General features: G+C 35.4%; 1 pseudogene; it reads right to left on the bottom strand.

The window, feature by feature from the left end:
• Positions 1-533: 533 nt before the first annotated feature.
• On the bottom strand, positions 534-1,277 carry LOC149151996 (uncharacterized; annotated as a pseudogene).
• Between the last annotated feature and the right edge of the window lie 10,116 nt (positions 1,278-11,393).

The following is an 11,393-nucleotide window of genomic DNA, read 5'->3' as shown; positions in this document are numbered from 1 at the left end:
AATAATTCAACTCTCTTCCTCTCTATCCTCACTTTACAAATTACATATCTTGTATGGAACTTGGAACCCTTTTGTATGAAGGATGCACTCCTATTTATACAAAAACTTAAGATAACTAATCAATAAATATAGATCCTCAAATCTCTCCTAAATCCACATTTATCTCTTGTGGTTACAACCAATCACCTAAAAATATGAGATACAAATCCTCTCAAAATTCTCTCCTAGTTTTGATAGGAGACACATATCAAAACATCCATGATTCTTCTCCTTTGAATGTGCTTAGTCAATGATCCAAATCTTCTACAATTATTGAAGTTCTAATTTGTGGCTGAGTGGCCAAATAGGACCCTTCTAGAATCTTCAAAATAGGCCGAAAATATCATAAAACTCATAACACTTTTAGATATATACAAAAACATGTTAATTTCCTAATATTTAATCATAAATTCTCTAAATATACTTAAAATAAATGACTTGGAAAATAATAATGCTAAACCCATATGATCATGAAAATGGTTATTAATGTAGGGTTATGGAGCTACAAAATATGGTAAAGAGTTCCGGAATATGGTAAAATGATGGAAATGAGGGTAAAAGAGGATGACATTTTGGAGGCCCAACAGTTTCCCACCAAGTCATGTCTCAATCTCCTTAGCCATAAAACCCTTTTTCAAAACCTCACAAAAAACAAATGGCCTCCTCAACTCTCCCTTCATTACAAAACCACTCTATTAGTACATCATATGTCACAGGATCATGCTTTTGACCTCCTTCCACCATAGTTTGGATGAGCTTCTAAGCTTCCTCCAATTTTCCTTCCTTACATAAAACCCCAAACCATTTATTATAAATAGAAACATTTGGTTTAAATCCAACTTCAATCATTATGCCAAAGATCTTCAAGGCTTCCTCCAAATTACCTAATTTTCAATACTTGTATATCAACCTTGAATATGTGACCTCATTAGGTTCACGCCATTTTGTCACCATTTATCAAGAAACCTCTCAGCATCTGCAAGCATTCCCTCTTTGAAGTATTTATCCAATAGTGTGCTATATACCACAACATTTGGCACACATCCCTTTGCCACCAATGATCCAAAAAGCCTCTTGGATTCTTGGAATTCACCACGTTCAATATACCTACTCATCAAAATTGCATACAAGTCACTAGTAGGGCTTATATTCCTCTCTCCCATGTTCTCCAAATACTCTAAGCCCTCTTGCATCTTGCTAGCCTTGTATAACCCATAGATCATGGCATTATACAACATAACAATCGGTTTGAATGTCTCTAGAATAAAGGAAAACACATCAAATGCCATATGAGCCTATCCTACCTTGAAAAATCCCCAAATAAAATTACAAAAAACTGGTTTGCTAAAGATCAGACCCCATCTCCTCATCTCCAAGTACAACTCCTCTACCTACTACATCACTTCCCCCTTCACAAAACCCTAAAAAATAGAAGAATATGTCAAAGGATCAGCCCCATGATTTTCTCTAACATTTCCCTGAAAACCTTCATGACCTCCTCATACTTATTGAGCCTATAATGGGATTTCAATAAATGATTAAAATTCTTTGTACTCAATATCATCTTGACCTTGTAGATGGTTTTTACCATATCAAATGACCCTTCCATGTCCAACCTCTCGCATTGAGTGCTCAGAACTATGTTATATGTAATTAGATTTGTAAATTTATAAAGAGAAGAAACATTATGGCATTGACCTGCTCGGTGTAAGTTGCTAAGAACAGAGTTGCAGGTGAAGACAGTGGGGTGACAATTAGAGCACATGGCATGCTTGATTCTGAGCATGGCATCATTGAGCTTTTTGAACTTACATAACATTTGGATTTAGTTTTGGAGGCTCAGGAGCTCACTTACTAAGACATTGATGGGCTTCGAGAACTTTGAGTTCTTGCTACTCATGGCCTACCTCCGAGCACAGTCGCAGTTATGTTGTAAAGCGTTTATGGGTGGCTCGATGTAGATATTCCTATTGCAGTGGTGCCTTTCAACTGTTGCATCTAAATCCGTCTGTGATGCCACCACCATCCACATGCCCAATGTCCATGTTGTCATGAATAATGATGATGATGGCCCACCTTGCATTATGTGTATGGGTGAGAATGAATGGGTATTAAAAGCTCTGATCAACATCTTGTATGGCCCAATGGTTGATCTTCTTCCTCTCCTGTAATGCGAGCTAGAAGAGAGAAGAGAAACCCTGAAACAATTTTCTCAAAACCCTAAACTGTAGACCACTCAAACCTAAGGAATTAGTGACTCTCAAAATGTCATATGATGCCAAATTTTAATTTAAAAAAAAAAACAAAATAATAATTTAATATAAAATAAATAGTTGAGACAAAATGATAATTTTAAGATGAAATGATAATTTTGTCTTAAATGAATGTCTTAAATACCACTTTGGTGTAATAGTAACCACCTCTCAAGATGTAACCAATGCATTAGTCATAACATCATAATATCATAGAATGGCTTCTGGATGTAGTTTTGGAGGCTCAGGAGCTCACTCACTAAGACATTGATGGGCTTCGAGAGCTTTGAGTTGTTGCTGCTTATGGCCTCCCTCCAAGCATAGTCATGGTTATTTTGTAAAAATTTTAGGGTTGGCTCGACGCAGAGCTTCCTATTGCAATTGTGCCTCTCAATTGTTGCATATGAGGCCATCTACGATGTCACCACCATCCACATGCCCAATGTCCATGCTATCACAAATAATGATGATGATGGCCCACCCTACATTGTGCGTATGGGTGAGAATGAATGGGTAGTAAAAGCTTTGATCAACCTCTTATATGGCCCCATGGTTGCTCTGATTTATCTCCTATAATGTGAGCTAGAAGAGAGAAGAGAAACCTTGAAACAATTTGTTCGAAACCCTAGACCGTAGACCACTTAGACCTAAGGACTTAGTGGCTTTGAAAATGTCATATGATGCAAATTTTTAATTTAAAAAATAAAATAATAATAATTTAATATAAAATAAATAGTTGAGACAAATGATAATTTTGTCTTAAATGAATGTATTAATACCACTTTGGCGTAATAGTGACCACCTCTCAACATGTAACCAATGCATTAGTCATAACATCATAATATCATAAAAAATAATCCACATGCCATCATGAGAATACAACTCATCATCAAAATTGCATGAAATTATCACATGTCAAAATTTCATAATAATATGATAACATAAGCACATCTATCAAAGATATGACATTACATCAACATCATAAATAGAACCACAAGTCAATACTATAATGATCTCAACATGTATCACGTGAAGAGAAACAAAATCATTCTTATCATGATTCATCAATCAGATTCATTATCATGCATAAGCAATGAATACAATCTATTTGATTGTAATTCAACAATATCATTAAATATCCATAGAGGATCTATCTAGCTAGGTTGGTTAGCCTGGTTTGAATCCTCAATACTATGAGTGTCATGTTTTTATTGAGATACCAATTAGTTTTCAATAATTGTTCCCACTTCTTTTAACTAGGAGGTTGACAATTTACAAAGTAGGTATAGTAATTTGAATACATCCTTAAACTTCAAATGAACCTCATTATGTTAAGCGTTAATATTCAGTCTTGTATTCCTCTTTCCCCAAAGAAATTTAATGAAATTCATCATTAAGATATTACTAGTTGCATAATCATTCTTTAAAACATTAATATAAAAATTTAAATTCCATGATCACTATACATGTTTTTATTATCTATTATAGTATCATTATACTCAATGGTACACAATAGTAGGTCATCATTATTTAAGTCTGTTGTCATGCTTAATTCACTTGCATGAGGCTTTTTTTTATCCCTGGTGATTTGTCCATTACTTGGTAACTATCATTGTTCATTCTCAAAAATATTTTCTTATCTCATCAAGTTCCCTTATCAGTATAGCTTGATCCATTTATCATAGATTCACCCTTATTCAATTTGGGCTAGAGATTATTCCCATTCACTTGTGGCTTGTGAAGAATATATTTGGAATATGAAGCATTTGAACTACTACTATCATTATCATCAACCAAAAGATATATGCTTGTTGTGCTTGGAAATAACTTCTTTCAATACTAATAGAACAATTTTGGCAAGTTGTTCTATATGAAGTCTCATTATATCATCAATTCACTTATAAAATGCATATTAGAAAAGTACCCCTCTATTAGTTTATTCTCACTTTTCTTTTCAATATATACATGATCCTTCTCAAGGTATCCTTATGAAATTTCAAGAAACATTCCCTCATATATTTCAATTGTTATTTTTGACCATTTAATCCTTTAACATTTTCCCAATTTATCACTTATCATTCTTGACCAATTATGAGTGTTCACAACTCCCTATCTTGACACTTTTAAACCAAATAATTCATCACTTTGACCCTTAACAAGCATGTTGCATAGTCCACTCATCAATATTATTAAGAGGAATGTCTTCTTCATAGAAACATCCCTTCACTCCCTCATACCAGATATTCATAGATATATTTTTGTCTACTCCAATAGTCTCAATTTCCTAATATTCCATGTCTACTAACTTCAAAGATGGAAAATTTTTCACTTTGTTCAATTTCAAAAACATATTATCAAATAGGATTTGATTCCCCACTTCCAATGGGCATGATTTCTTTCCCTACTCTCTAAAATGCACAAATTTTTTGAACTTGGGAAGGTTATTAATATTCCCCAATTTGGGTAAAGACCCTATAAATAAATTCAATAGAGTAGGCTATTAAATGTAATTCACTTACTTTTTCCCTATTTTAAGGCGTTAAAGGAATAGAAAATTGTGTATAAATTACACATATAGTTAGTCACATATGTAAAACATTACAAGGTGCCTATCTCATTAGAGGGGAAAATTATAGATGTCATCATGCAAAGAACTTATCTTCCTCCAATTGGTCAATTTTATTATGCATTCACTCCTTTAATATAATGTCACCATACTTCCCACGACCTTCATTATTATGATGATTATTTAACTTCATTGGTTGATTGCCAAAATTTTCTTTCTAATATGGATTATCCTTATATGGAATATTTTATTATTATTCCTTAACCATTTTTCATAGGGTTATTCATTCACAAGATACCACCGGAGTGAAAAATTAATTCATCATGACTATTCCTTGAGTCCAAATCTTCAATCATGTTATAGGAATGAATTCTTGTTGATTTATTGTGCTTGTTTGTGAAACTTCTACTTAATCACCTTAAGTATATAACTATTACCCAATTATATTCATGTCATCCTTCCTAGATGATCATAATTTCAAGGGATCATCATTAAAAAATTGTAATTACCTCCTTTTCCATTCCTCCATAAGGAAAGATATTAGATATGTGTAGCTAATATTAGGGATAAAATGTAAAAACTTTACTTTCTTTCTTTAAAATTGTTTTCTCTTTTAACCTTTTTTTTGTTCATTTCCTTGTTATAATAATAGGTTTATTAATAATTATATTGGTATCTAACACACCTATCCATATATCATAGACCTTCCTGCTCTGCAACTCCCCTCTACTCCTACTCTGCAACCTTGATCACAACCAATGGAAATCCAGGAGGGGGATCTTCCTCCTCCCTCCTCTCCCATTCTTGATGTGATCATAGTAGCCTTTCAAGAATTGATTGCTTCCACGCACAAAAAGAAAAAACTGAAGAAAGGAAGCTCAAAATTTGTTAAAAAGGATGAGAACATTCTTGTAGTCCTTTTTCTTCCACCTTTTTTCCATTCCAAGATAATCTATATGGATCAAGCACTGATAGATAAGTTTACAGGAATAAGGTTGTCTCTCAAATTTTTTGAATAATGGGAAAAGAGGAACTGGAGAGAAGATATGAAAGTTGACCTAGGGATTTTCGTAGTAGGTAATGGATACTTTGCATTTTTGTTTGAGGCTAGGGATGACAGTGAGATAATATTTAGAAATGGGTGTTACTTCAGGGCCAAGGGAATGTATTTGAATCTGTGGAAAATGTATTTCAACCCAACGAAATATATTCGTATGATAATTCGTGTTTGGGTGAAATTGTCGAGACTCCCTATCCCGTTTTGGGGAGATTATTTCCTTTGGGCAGTTGGAAACATGGTAGGAAGATTCATTGATTGAGAAAAACCTAAATCAAGGAAGTTTGCTAGTGTAAGAATATGTTTCAAGGTGGACGTGGAGAAGGGCCTCCCTACGGAGATCCTTCTAATGATGGGAGATTGGAAGCAAACCCAAATCTTGGATTACGATTAACTTCCTTTCAAGTGTTGATATTGTCACGAGTATGGAAATTTTGTTATGGATTGTAATAAGGTCAAGCGGGGGAAAAAGCATAGATCTAGAATCAACAGAAATTGCAAACACAATGGAGGACTAGAAACAAGTGACAACAGGCTCCAAATAACCAAGCTTCTCAAGGCCACGATGCACCCATGTCCTCAAGCAACCCTTTCAAGGTGTTAAAAGAAACAAGAGGCAAAAAAATAAAGGATGAAAGTTATCCCCTTGATACATCAGACGAGGAAGAAACAAATGAATAAAATCAAGATGAAGGAGGGATCTCGAAGCTACTAGAAGGAAGGGAGGATAGGGGTGTGCCAGTAGTTCAAACACTGTCAATTTAACCCAGACCTAGGGCCCAAGAGCATTTGAAATCAAGAATGGATGACTTCAAACTGGATCTATGCCAAACCTAACCTATGGACTCCACACCTTCAGATAAAAATCAAGTAATAAGTGGTCCTAGGAAAATTGCAACTAGAAACATGACACTCTTGACTATTGGATCTGAAGATGCAAGAAGCAATGAAGTGGAAGGCACGACAAAGAGATGGGGTCGTCAGTAAAAGAAGGATCTAAGAGAGAACAAGGAAGAAATCAATAAAAGATTGGGAATCCAACCTCAAATTTCATATGTTCTAAAGGGGTCAGGGTTGGGTTTTAAAGGAGGAACGAGACATGTAGGTCGAGGGAGGAAAGCCCATTCCCTCGTCAAAAAATGATGAAGTTGATCTCATGGAATGTAAATGGCATGGGTGACCCCAAAAAATCCCTTGCAATAATAGATTTGATTAAAGTGAAGAAGCCTACAATAGTGTTCATATAGGAGTCAAAATCAGAAAATGTTGAGCTCATGGAAGCCTCCAAGGTTTTCTTGAAAGATAGCAGGGGGGTCACTAATAATTCAAGGGGAGCTTCAAGTGGCCTTGGCATCTTTTAGGATCCAAATGTCTTCAACATAAAGGGGGCATAGTCAATTGTGAATTGGTTAGTAGTGGAACTAGAAGATAAAGGAAATGGGAAGAGAGTAAAACTAGTGAATATATACTCTTCAGTTACATATGGGGAGAAAGTATAATTATGGGATAACCTTGTTTTATTAAATAAATTGGTATGGCATCAAAACTCCATAGTAGGAGGAGACTTCAACATCGGCTTGTCTGCAAATGAAAATAAGGGAGGCTCCCTGGTCAGAGACCCTTTTAGGGAGAGACTAGGGGATCTCATTGTAGAGTGGGATCTAATAGATGTCAAACCAACAAGAGGCAAATTGACCTAGTCGAATAGAAGGTGTGGACAAGCGAACATTTCTACAAGACTAGACCACTTCCTAATACACAATTCGTGGGTTTTATTGGGAAAGGATGCATCCCCACTGATATTAACTCTAGGAAAATCAAACCATCGACCAATAAAATTGTAATTGAGAAAGGAGTAAACTTAGACCCAATCTCCTTCAGGTTCAATCTAGGTTGATTGTGGGAAGAAGGAGTGATGGATATTATAAAATAAGCATGGTGCACACTGGTGAAAGGATCACCAACATTTGTATGGGAATCAAAATTGAAGGAGTTTAAATGGGCATTATGAAAATGGGCAAGTGATTAATGTGCTCGAAACCATTCTTCAAGAAATAGAACAATACACATCAATTATGGAGAATTTTGATGTAACAAAAAGTCATATAAAGAGGGAGAAAGAACTAAATATCCAATACTTTCAGGAATGTAGAATGGAGGAGGAGCATAGGTGCCTCAAATCAAGAAGAATATGGCTTAAGTAAGGGGATAGGAATACATCCTTCTTCCACATGCAAAAAAAGGAAATGGAAGTAAGGAATAGAGTAAGGGAAATAGCCCTATAAGGAAGGAAACAATCACTTCCTTTCCAGAAATCAAACCGGAAGGCTATAATAATTTCCAATCTCTATACACATCAAGTGGTGAGATATATTATGCTAAAGAAAAAGATTTCATTGCTACATTCCACCCAGAGGTATCAAATGAAGAGAATCGAAGTATAGACTGAAAGATTGGGGAACACAGGGTGGTTAAGGTAATCTAGAGCATGAAACCAAATAAGGAACCTAACCCAAATGGTTTCTCAATTAGTTTCTATAGGTTATGTTTGATTGAGATAAAGAAATATTTTTTAAGGATGCTAAATTGGTCATAGGACAAAAGCAAGATAGGAGGGAGTACAAATTTGTCCTTCATGGCTCTTATTCCAAAAGAGACCAACCAAATGAATTTCTCATGATTTCATCCAATATCTTTTTGTAATGCCTCATATAATATTATGGAAAATATCATTGCTAGAAGATTAAATTTGCTTCTTCCAAGACTCATTTTAGAGAATCAAGGAGTATTTCTCAAGAAATACTTGACCAAGAAGCTATCCATTCAAGCAAGGAGGAGGGAGAAATAGGATTCATCATTGAATTGGATAAGGAAAATGCCTTTGATCAGGCATGTCACTCTTTTTGTTTTCCTTATTCTTGAATAACTTGGATTCTATAGTCAATTTGTTTCCTAGATAAAAGCTTGTATAGACTCCCCATGGATCACCCCATTAATAAATGGAAGGCCAAATCCTTTCTTTAAAGCCACCAAGGGCCTCAGACAAGGATGCCCTTTGTCACCCCTTCTGTACATTTTGGTTGCTGAAATTTTAAGTAGATTTCTCAAAAAGGAAAGAAGGTATGGCTCTCTGCTAAGTGTAAGCATAGTGAGAAATGTCAAAAATATCAATCATTCATTGTTTGCAGATGATGCAATTTTTCAGGGAGGAGCTTCCAAAATCATAGTAAAAATATTTAAATTTGTTCTAGATTTATATCTTTGACTGTCAAGGTGTCAGATAAATAAAAATAAAAGTCAACTCTATGGATGGAATTGAACATACTTGATACTACAGGAGATTTCCATAGCAATAGGCTTCTCATTTCAAATTAACTGGAAATCATTTACATATCTAGGAATCCATATCTCTTTAAGATACTCCTCAAAGGAAGACTAGGAATAGATTTTGCATACATTTAATAAGAACATTGAAGGATGGGGCATGAGATAACTTAATCCAACTAGAAAAACCATCCTGATCAAATTGGTGCTATCAACCCTCCCAATATAGCTAGGTTCGGGACTGCTTTCTCCTAAAATAATTCTCTCTCAAATGAGTGATTTGATTAAAAGGTTCCTTTAGCAAGGAGGAAAGGATAGTGAATGGAAATTTCATCTTCTAAACTAGAATGTAACCCATCTTCCAAAGGAGTTCGGAGGATTAGGAATTAAGGATCCCATGTATCTTAATCTTTCTTTAGGCGCTAAAATAGTGTGGAAATTTATATCAGATTCCACTGTATGGTGGATGGAAGCCTTCATCAAGAAGTATTTCAACAAGAATGAGATTCTAAGAGTAGAAAATGTGTAATGGGAAGGTAAAGGATAAAAAATATGGAGCCAATGCAAAGATACTGCCTTGGTCATCATACAAAACTTGGGTTGGTTTGTGGGGAATGGAGGAAGAATTAGCTTATGGAAGGACAAGATTCTGATAGCTTGTGTGATTCTCGAATAGGAAGAGGGGACGTCCCTAGTAGATCGGATAAAGAGAAAACACATCAAATGATTAAAATATATTTCATCTTAGTAACCCACTGGGTCTCGTCAGGGTGGTAGTGCCTAGGTCTCCCCTCTCAATTGGTCGGGCAATGGGATCTGATCACATCACTTTTGAATGGACTCGCTCCAATCTCTCGAGGTTCGACTGACTTGATAATGTGGATGCAAAGCAAATCAACATAGTACATAGTTAAAGAGGGTTATAAACTTCTGATCAAAATGCTCCCCAACCCTTGAAAGAAGAGGATATGGAAAACAATCTAGAGAAATGATGCTAAATCAAAAGTCAACTCTTTTTGTTGGGTCCTTACTCATCAAAAGATTCTCATATTGTAGAATCTAAGAATGAGAAACATCCAAGGTCCATCATGGTGTGGTTGATGTAAGGAAGAGGAGGAGTCAATCCCACATTTATTCCATCATTTTCCACTCTCTACTGAGGTATGGAAACTGGCCTTCAAAAAAGTCAGTAATGTAGTAATCATTCTACAAAATTGGATAGATATGTTTGCTACATGGAAGAGAAATCCCCCAATGACAAAATTAAATAAATGGTAGCAAAATGGGCCTCGATAGAAATACCAAAGTTCTTATGATGGATGATGTGGTTGGAAAGGAACAAGGTGATCTTCAAGGAAAAAACATTTTCCACCCACATATCTATTATAAAAGCACAATGTCCAATTTAAGAGTATATGGTGGTAAAATGCCTAAAGTCGAAGGAATTAGAAGATATAACCCTCGAAGAGGGAGAATGGATCCATTTACCAAAGCTACATGATCATGTTCTCATCTTCACATTGAGACCCACCACTCTCTCTTTCAACCAGCTGATATTGGGGTCAAATGAATTCCGAGACTAGAAAGTCAGGCAAACCATTTCAATCCTCAATTTTGATGGAGCCTCCAAAGGAAATCTAGGGGTGGCAGGAGAGGTAGGGGCAATATACAACCTCGATGAAAAAATGTAATATAGTTTTTCCTCGGGTCTAGGATGGGAAAAAAATAATTATGTGGAGTACTGGACATTATGGAAAGGCCTAGAATTCGCCAGGGATAAAGGATTCAAAATTTTAATGATCCTCAGGGACTCGATGGTGGTAATTAGGTAGGTCACAAAGTCAATTTCAGGATGCTCCCTACTTTCCCTCAAATTGTCTGAAGAATAGCATTGATGTTGGCACAATTTGAAAAAAAATCCATTTCCACCATGTCCTTAGATCCCTTAACACGAACACGAACACGGTGGAAAATTAAGGTTCATGTTTAGAGCAGGGTGTAATTATATTACAAGGTGGTGAAAGGAGAATCATGTTGATCCCATAATCCATTTCAATTAATGAAAATATTTGGGATTTCAAAAGACTCACACTCTCTAAAAATCGAATTAATGAGAAATAATACACTCAACCAGTTGGAATCACATAGCCATGGG

This window comes from Pinus tabuliformis, chromosome 9 (assembly GCF_031772625.1).
Source record: "Pinus tabuliformis cultivar Carrire ecotype Pingquan chromosome 9, CPIR1, whole genome shotgun sequence".
Classification (NCBI taxonomy): domain Eukaryota; kingdom Viridiplantae; phylum Streptophyta; class Pinopsida; order Pinales; family Pinaceae; genus Pinus; species Pinus tabuliformis.
This window is presented reverse-complemented; position numbering and strand designations above follow the sequence as displayed.